We start from the raw sequence: 9,350 nt of genomic DNA, 5'->3' as shown, positions 1-9,350 counted from the left end.
TTGATTAACACTATCATTTATTTTTTTACTAAAGTGACATTGGCACACAGGCGCGCAATGACATCACACCCCAATGCTCATTGTTGGGCTCCAGGACCTCCTGTAGGTCTTAACCCCTCAACAGCGAAGGGGTTAAGTAGCCCAAATAAAGATGTTAAAATAATGTCTGTGTGCAGGCGGCCTAAGTGTACGTTTCTGGATTGAGAAAAGTGTACATGATTTGTAGCTCTATCTGCAGTGCCAGAAGGGCTCAGGAAACGCTGCCTGTGGCCGCAGGCTGTGATTATAGTGCTGCAAATCACTTCATGACAACCAAACAGTTTTCTTTTGTAACCTTGACATGCTATATAGTAGTTTGAAGTGTATGCTAAGATTAAAATGCTGTCTGGGGCAAACCTATTATATGTGTTAATCCCAGACATAGGGGCCACTTAAAAGTGTGCTTTAAACTGTTTAAACAATCAATTCCATGTTTACTCTATGTCACGCTACAGTACATGTAGATACAAATGTATGGTCATATTCCTGGCTGTGTACAGTTAATGAGGATGTGTACAGTGATGTGTATCTCTAGCAGTGTTATGTTGTATGCAGATGGCATAGGAACCAGCGACTCACAGCTCTGGGGGTGTTGCCAGAAGCCTTCAGTTCTGTGGTTAAGCAAATTCTAAGAGAAACACAGGGAGAGGTCCCTGCACTGGGTCATGTACTGTCATATATTTAACATCAATATACATAGCTTAGCTATGAGTACTCAATAAGGAATCGGTATGTAATACCGCCGGCCGCATGGCCGGCAGTTCGATTCCCGGCATAGTCAGGCCGACAGTGGAATAGATCCTGGCAGCGGCAGCCCGACAGTGCTGGAAATCCCGATCTTCCCTAGGAAAGTATGAACTAACCTAACCTACCCCCCTAACCCTCCTTAGGGGTGCCTAACCCTAACCTCCTCCCCAAGTGCCTAACCCTAATCCCCCCTCTAAGTGCCGAAACCTAACCCCCCCCTTCCCCGTTGCCTAAACCTAAGTCCCCCGGGGGGGTGCCTAACCCTAACCTCCCCCCGGGGGTGCCTAACGCTAACCCTCCCTCCCCTAGCCTAACCCTAACCTCCCGGGGGGGTGCCTAACCCTAAGTCCCCCCCGGGAGCCCTAAACTTAACCCTCCCCCCCCCCCGAGGCTGTCCGCTCGCAGCGCCCGGCATCCCTTCTATCAGGATGCCGGGCGCCTGTCTCCCGGCATCGGTGAAATGAGCGGCATCTACATCTAGACTCTGGTCATTTCACCCTCGCCGGGATTTGACAGTCAGTAAGCCGGCTGTCGGTATAATGTCAGCCGGCTTCCCGATTGCATCCCCTCAATAATGGGTCTATCAGGGTTCTAGTCAATTTCCAAAACACTGGTGGTGCACTCCTGGACTATGAGCCTGATTCAGAGATGGACACAATGCTAAGGTTTATGCAGTTGAGCACTTATCAGTGTCACACTGTACATGCATCGTTTCATTGCTAACGGCGGTTGCAGCAAGGATTTGGCCGCAGTGTGATTGACAGTCAGGTAGTTTTTGTGGAGGTAATAAGAGAGTGCCGATGGAAACGTAGGTGTGTCACGACCGTTTTGGGAGCATGTTGCAGACTGTGATGTCCATAATATTATGATCTCTTTGTATGCTCTATGGTAAAACTGTATCAGATAAACCATTTGGTTCCTTCTCAGAAGCTTATACACTTGTATTACTGTGAGTGCTGCTTTCTTGGTGTTAAATGGTGAAGCGTATGTTTCAGTCCAGTGGTAAATCAAATCCTCCCTGATGCAGTGCTACTCTTGATGCTGTACAGTACAATAGCTAGCCCTGGGCATATAAATAGTAAGCCATTTTGCCCAGGATTTCTTTTTCCAGTCCTATCAGATGAGAACATCAAAGCAGCTGCGCTAGGAAGAATCTGGTTACATGGTCAACGGTGACCATGTCAACATTCATAATGTCGACACCCCACTGTAGACATTAGAATGTCGTTGACATGGTTCAAAATATCGACAGGCACCATGCTGACATCCTCAGAATCTCAACATGTTCACAGTGCCACTATATGAAATGTTGAGATTTTCAGTTAAGTGCCACTGGGAGGGTTAGGCTGTGGGGTGAGGTTAGGGTTAAACTATGAAGGAGGGAGTGAGGTCAGGGTTAGGCAAACACAGGGAGACCCCCCTCCCCAGCACACACATGACCACAGTAGAAAAACTGTGGATCTTTTAACATGTATCAGACAGTAATAAATAACCTGTGAACCAACTAGTAGATCTGGAAAACAGATTAGGGATGCACTGCTATAGAGCCCAATATGTACATATATGTCCAGGGCAGTGCTAGGTTCTTCTGCTGCTCCTCCAGGATCCCGGACTTGCTCCAATGCTTTGGAATGGTGCTCACATCTAAAATAAAACACTCAGCTCAGGCAGGATAGCTTACCGCCGCATCAAATGACTTACTGTGATCCTGTATATGCTGGAATTATGATGCACAATACACTTTGTATGACGCATAATAAAACTGGTTGAGTACTAATTCTGCCCTATTCATGGACTGGCCACATTCGCTCTAATATCAAGCATTTGGAAACCCCCCTATAGAAATCCTGCGTTTGCCACTGCTCTAGGGGCAGGGTTACGGTTAGGGGCAGTGGTTAGGGGAGTAATACTTACCAGAACCACTTCTCATCATATGTCTGCACCAGAATTGCTCCACATGTGACCGTCGGGACCCGGAAGAAGCTGTTTGAGCCATTGGGACCAGGTAAGTAAAAACTGGGCCACCAGAGACATTAGGTTGATATTCTATCATGTCAACATGTCTTCCATATAGAAATGATGAATGTCGACATGGTCACTGTTCACATGCTAAGCATATATATATATATATATATATATATATATCACTAATAGGTGATGAGCTCCTCAAGTTCCTTGGTTCTATTCAAGAATACAGTATGCTTGTGTGTTAATTCCCATGGTTCATGGCAGGCAGTGGGTGTTACACAGTTTCAGAGCCGGATTAACAAAAGGGTAGCTCAAGAAACACTGGGGGTCCCCCAGGCATACAGTAGATAAATTTCCTGCCATCAGGGGGAAACTGCTGGATGATGTCTAGTGTGTACCAACCTTGTTAGCGACACGACCCGGCGGGCTCGAGAGCAGAGGCCATGCTGCATTCGGCAGCATGGCCTTTGCTATCGATGTTGCCCATCGGACCAGCATGCGGATCTGATGGGTGATATCGATGACAAATTGCAGGAGCACGCATTGTCAGTGACATAGCTGGTACACACTAGACGATGTGCTTGATATGTTGTCCGATCCGCCCAGATAAGAAAACATATCATCTAGTGTGTACTAGGGGTGAGCGGGTTCGGATTTCTGAAATCCGAACCCCCCCGAGCCCCCCCGATCCGAGTCCGATCCGAGTCAGGCTCGACTTTTCCCGCCTGACTCGGATCTGAAATCGAGGCAAAACGTCATCATCCCGCCTTCCGAGTCTCGCGGGTTTTGGATCCTATATAAGGTACCCGCGTCGGCGCCATTTTCTCACTCGGCTGTGGACAGTGAAGAGGGAGGGTGGGAGTTAGGGCTGTGTAGTGTAGTGTAGTGTAGTGTAGTGCTGCTGTTGTCCACTACTTTAAAGTCCATAGGGGCTGGCTGTGTTGTGCTGTGCTGCTGTTGTTAATAGGGGCTGTGTCCACTACTTCAAAGTCCATAGGGGCTGGCTGGACTGTGTTGTGCAGTCAGTTCTCCATAGGGGCTGTGTCCACTCCAAAGTCCTGTGCAGTGTCCCAGTCCTAAAGGAGTGCTGTAGTGTTGTCCAGGGGGTGCTCTGTCCATCAGGGGTGCTCCCCCCAAGTGCTAAAAAAATAATATATTTTCTGTGTTTGTGAATTGTGTGCGCAGTAGCCGCACGTGCATCAACAAAGTAGTGCCAAGCGTGCGCCTGTGTCATAAGTAAAGGGCCGGCTGGCTTGACCGTTAAAGGGTGCTGTAACCCCCAAAGTACACTCCAGTCCAAACCAAAAAAAAAATTATTTTCTGTGTTTGTGAATTGTGTGCGCAGTAGCCGCACGTGCATCAACAAAGTAGTGCCAAGCGTGCGCCTGTGTCATAAGTAAAGGGCCGGCTGGCTTGACCGTTAAAGGGTGCTGTAACCCCCGAAAGTACACTCCAGTCCAAACCAAAAAAAAATTATTTTCTGTGTTTGTGAGTTGTGTGCGCAGTAGCCGCACGTGCATCAACAAAGTAGTGCCAAGCGTGCGCCTGTGTCATAAGTAAAGGGCCGGCTGGCTTGACCGTTAAGGGTGCTGTAACCCCCGAAAGTACACTCCAGTCCAAACCAAAAAAAAATTATTTTCTGTGTTTGTGAATTGTGTGCGCAGTAGCCGCACGTGCATCAACAAAGTAGTGCCAAGCGTGCGCCTGTGTCATAAGTAAAGGGCCGGCTGGCTTGACCGTTAAAGGGTGCTGTAACCCCCGAAAGTACACTCCAGTCCAAACCAAAAAAAAAATTATTTTCTGTGTTTGTGAATTGTGTGCGCAGTAGCCGCATGTGCATCAACAAAGTAGTGCCAAGCGTGCGCCTGTGTCATAAGTAAAGGGCCGGCTGGCTTGACCGTTAAAGGGTTCTGTAACCCCCAAAGTACACTCCAAAACAAAAAAATATATATTTTCTGTGTTTGTGACTTGTGTGCACTGTGGCTGCACGTGCATCAACAAAGGAGCAGCGCCAAGCGTGCGCCTGTGTCCCATAAGTAAAGAGACGGCTGGCTCATTTCTTAAAGGGTGGTGTAACCCACAAAGTGCACTACTATCCAGCAAAAATAAAAAAATATTTTCTGTGTTTGTGTGCGCTTTAGCCGCACGTATATATCAATATAACATAAATGGAGGACCAAACTTTCTCCGATAAAAATAACATAGGGAAAGATCAAGAACCACTTCCTCCTAGTGCTGTTGCTGCTGCTGGGAGTTGTTCATCATCCCAGAGAGGAAGTAGGAACATCACTACTTTTACTAAACAATTGACCCTCCAACAGTCCCTAGTGATGAGGATGAAGTACGACAGCAGTCATCCTGAAGCAAAACGTATAACTGAGGCCTTGACTGCTATGTTGGTGTTAGACGTGCATCCGGTATCCGCCATTAGTGCAGTGGGATTTAGACAATTGATGGAGGTAGTGTGTCCTCGGTTCCAAATCCCGTCTAGATTCCACCTGCATCCTCAAAGCAGCAGCGACAAGCGTGCGTCTGTCTGTTAAAGGGTGGTGACACCCTCAAAGTGTGCTACACAAACAATTAAAATATTGTTCTTTTTTTTTCTGTCTTTGTGAAATGTGTGGGCTGTAGCCGCACCTGCATCCTTAAAGCAGCAGCGACAAGCGTGCATCTGTCTGTTAAAGGGTGGTGACACCCTCAAAGTGTGCTACACAAACAATTAAAATATTGTTCTTTTTTTTTCTGTCTTTGTGAATTGTGTGGGCTGTAGCCGCACTTGCATCCTCAAAGCAGCAGCGACAAGCGTGCGTCTGTCTGTTAAAGGGTGTTGTAACTCTCAAAGTGCTCCAAAAAAAAAAAAAAATTTTTTAATGTGTTTGTGACTTGTGTGCGATGTAGCCGCACTTGCATCCTCAAAGCAGCAGCGACAAGCGTGCGTCTGTCTGTTAAAGGGTGGTGACACCCTCAAAGTGTGCTACACAAACAATTAAAATATTGTTCTTTTTTTTCTGTCTTTGTGAAATGTGTGGGCTGTAGCCGCACCTGCATCCTTAAAGCAGCAGCGACAAGCGTGCGTCTGTCTGTTAAAGGGTGGTGACACCCTCAAAGTGTGCTACACAAACAATTAAAATATTGTTCTTTTTTTTTCTGTCTTTGTGAATTGTGTGGGCTGTAGCCGCACTTGCATCCTCAAAGCAGCAGCGACAAGCGTGCGTCTGTCTGTTAAAGGGTGGTGTAACCCTCAAAGTGCTCCAAAAAATAAAACATTTTTTTTAAGGTGTTTGTGACTTGTGTGCGATGTAGCCGCACTTGCATCCTCAAAGCAGCAGCGACAAGCGTGCGTCTGACTGTTAAAGGGTGGTGACACCCTCAAAGTGTGCTACACAAACAATAAAAATATTCTTCTTCTTTTTTCTGTCTTTGTGAATTGTGTGGGCTGTAGCCGCACCTGCATCCTTAAAGCAGCAGCGACAAGCGTGCGTCTGTCTGTTAAAGGGTGGTGACACCCTCAAAGTGTGCTACACAAACAATTAAAATATTGTTCTTTTTTTTCGGTCTTTGTGAAATGTGTGGGCTGTAGCCGCACCTGCATCCTTAAAGCAGCAGCGACAAGCGTGCGTCTGTCTGTTAAAGGGTGGTGTAACTCTCAAAGTGCTCCAAAAAATAAAAAACTATTTTTTTAATGTGTTTGTGACTTGTGTGCGATGTAGCCGCACTTGCATCCTCAAAGCAGCAGCGACAAGCGTGCGTCTGTCTGTTAAAGGGTGGTGACACCCTCAAAGTGTGCTACACAAACAATAAAAATATTCTTCTTTTTTCTGTCTTTGTGAATTGTGTGGGCTGTAGCCGCACCTGCATCCTTAAAGCAGCAGCGACAAGCGTGCGTCTGTCTGTTAAAGGGTGGTGACACCCTCAAAGTGTGCTACACAAACAATTAAAATATTGTTCTTTTTTTTTCAGTCTTTGTGAAATGTGTGGGCTGTAGCCGCACCTGCATCCTTAAAGCAGCAGCGACAAGCGTGCGTCTGTCTGTTAAAGGGTGGTGACACCCTCAAAGTGTGCTACACAAACAATAAAAATATTCTTCTTCTTTTTTCTGTCTTTGTGAATTGTGTGGGCTGTAGCCGCACTTGCATCCTCAAAGCAGCAGCGACAAGCGTGCGTCTGTCTGTTAAAGGATTACATCGGTGACAGCATCCAAGTAGGCATGTCAGACAGTCCGTACCTGTACTGGCAGGAAAAAGAAGCAATTTGGAGGTCCCTGTACAAACTGGCTCTATTTTACCTGAGTTGCCCCCCCTCCAGTGTGTACTCCGAAAGAGTGTTTAGTGCAGCCGGGAACCTTGTCAGCGAAAGGCGTAGGAGGTTGCTTCCACAAAATGTGGAGAAGATGATGTTCATAAAATGAATTATCAACTCTTCCAGGGAGACCAGCCTCCTGAACATACAGAGGGACCTGTGGTTCCAGCAGGGACGAATTAATACTCTGTGAGGATGAGGATGTACACACTGAAGAGGGTGAGGAATCGGTGGATGAGGAGGATGAGGATGACATCTTGCCTCCGTAGAGCCAGTTTGTGCAGGGACACATTAATTGCCAGCTTGTTTTGTGGGGGCCCAAACGAACCAATCATTTCAGCCACAGTTGTGTGGCAGACCCTGGCGCTGAAATGATTGGTTTGTTAAAGTGTGCATGTCCTGTTTATACAACATAAGGGTGGGTGGGAGGGCCCAAGGACAATTCCATCTTGCACCTCTTTTTTTTCTTTGCATTATGTACAGTTTGGGGCCTAGTTTTTCAAACTGCCATCCTGTCTGCCACTGCAGTTTCACGCCTAGATGGGTCACGTGTTTGTGCCACCCACTCGTGTCGCTTAGCATAGTCATCCAGCTACCTCGGTGCAACCTTTTGGACATAAAAACACTATTGTGAGGTGTGAGGTGTTCAGAATAGACTGGAAATGAGTGGAAATTAAGGTTATTGAGGTTAATAATAGCATAGGAGCAGAAAAACCTACAAATTCTGTGATTTTAGCTGTTTTTATGCTTTTTTTCAAAAAAATACAGATCCAAAACACAAAACCCAGAACCCAAAACACGGAAGGGTGGTTTTGGCAAAACCAATCCAGATCCAAAACACGAAGAAAGATCCAGATCCAAAACCAAAACACAAAACACGAAAAGTGGCCGGTGCACACCCCTAGTGTGTACCCAGCATAGTGAGTGATACCAGAAAGCGCTAAAAACTATGTATAATTAATACAATAAATATTTAGCACTTTATTGTATTTGTTATACTTCATTTTTAGTGATTTCTGGTACTACACATAACACATAATTTAAGACAGTTTATTTTTTTTAAGAAAGCTGCTTTGGTTACAAATTAGAAGCGCTTGACCACATTCTATATGTACCCAGCATAAGTCTCTGGGCTCAGGTAGTTGCTTTAACTCTGCATGACAAAGCTGTCAGCTAAATGTCTGTGAGGAAGAGCTCCCAACCATGGCTTGGTGACGCTCCCCTCTCACTATCATGATCTTTTCAGGTAGAGCGGCAGATTTGCCTGTATAGAATCAGCCCACTTTCTTGCTTCCGCATCTCCAAGGCTGTACAGTGTCTGTTCTCGGAATACATAAGCTTTCCCATAAACAGTAATTAGCTTCCTTTGACTTGGCCATGACACTGTTGATAAAAGTGCACTAACCTTTCTATATAGTAAGGACATGGCAGAATAATGCTATGAATAATCTCTTCTTGTCTGTATGTGTTACTTTATTTGTTTGATAATCTACTGGCAGGTGATTTACATGAATATTACATGAATAGTTAAAATGTATTTAATCTTTGTTGGACTATTGACCTGATTGTGTTATTTGTCAGAGTAAATATTGTGCTTTGTAGTTGCCCTTACTTGGCAGTTGAAATAACAAGTGTCTTTTGTATGTTTTACAGTCATTCGGAGCTTTCCCAGCCATCATTGTACATGTCCATCCTCATATTAGATTGTTTATACTAATGTATTATCAGATTGAAATTACAAGGTGGGGTTCATTCAAACACTGCTGTTTAGTTAGGATTATGTCAATTATTAAGCAAGGTGGAAGATCATAAAAGAAGTCTCTATGCCAGTGTTTCCCAACCTCGGTCCTCAAGGCACACTAACAGTCCTGGTTTTAGTGATTTCCATGCTTGAGCACAGATGGTTAAATCAAAATAACTGAGGTACTAATTAAGGCACCTGTGTTTAAGTGGGGCTATCCTTAAAACCTGGACTGTTAGTGTGCCTTGAGGACCGTGGTTGGGAACCTCTGCTCTATGCGTAACATTGCTAAGAATAATAGTATGTTCGCAAATTCAACATAACTGTATTCCTGTAGCCATATTCTATTGTGTGTACTGGACATCTTCAAGGACAGAGGGGTCTATTTGGCTGAAGATAAAGTGAACAGAGATAAAGTACCAGCCAATCAGATCCTGAGGGGGAGATTTAACAAAGCTTGGAGAGAGATAAAATTGGAGATAAATAGCACCAACCAATCAGCTCCTGTCATTTTTCAAACACAGCCTGTAAAGTGACAGTTAGGAGCTGATTGGGT

Source organism: Taudactylus pleione, unplaced genomic scaffold, assembly GCF_031769625.1.
Source record: "Taudactylus pleione unplaced genomic scaffold, aTauple2 ptg000155l, whole genome shotgun sequence".
NCBI classification, from domain to species: domain Eukaryota; kingdom Metazoa; phylum Chordata; class Amphibia; order Anura; family Myobatrachidae; genus Taudactylus; species Taudactylus pleione.
This window is presented reverse-complemented; position numbering follows the sequence as displayed.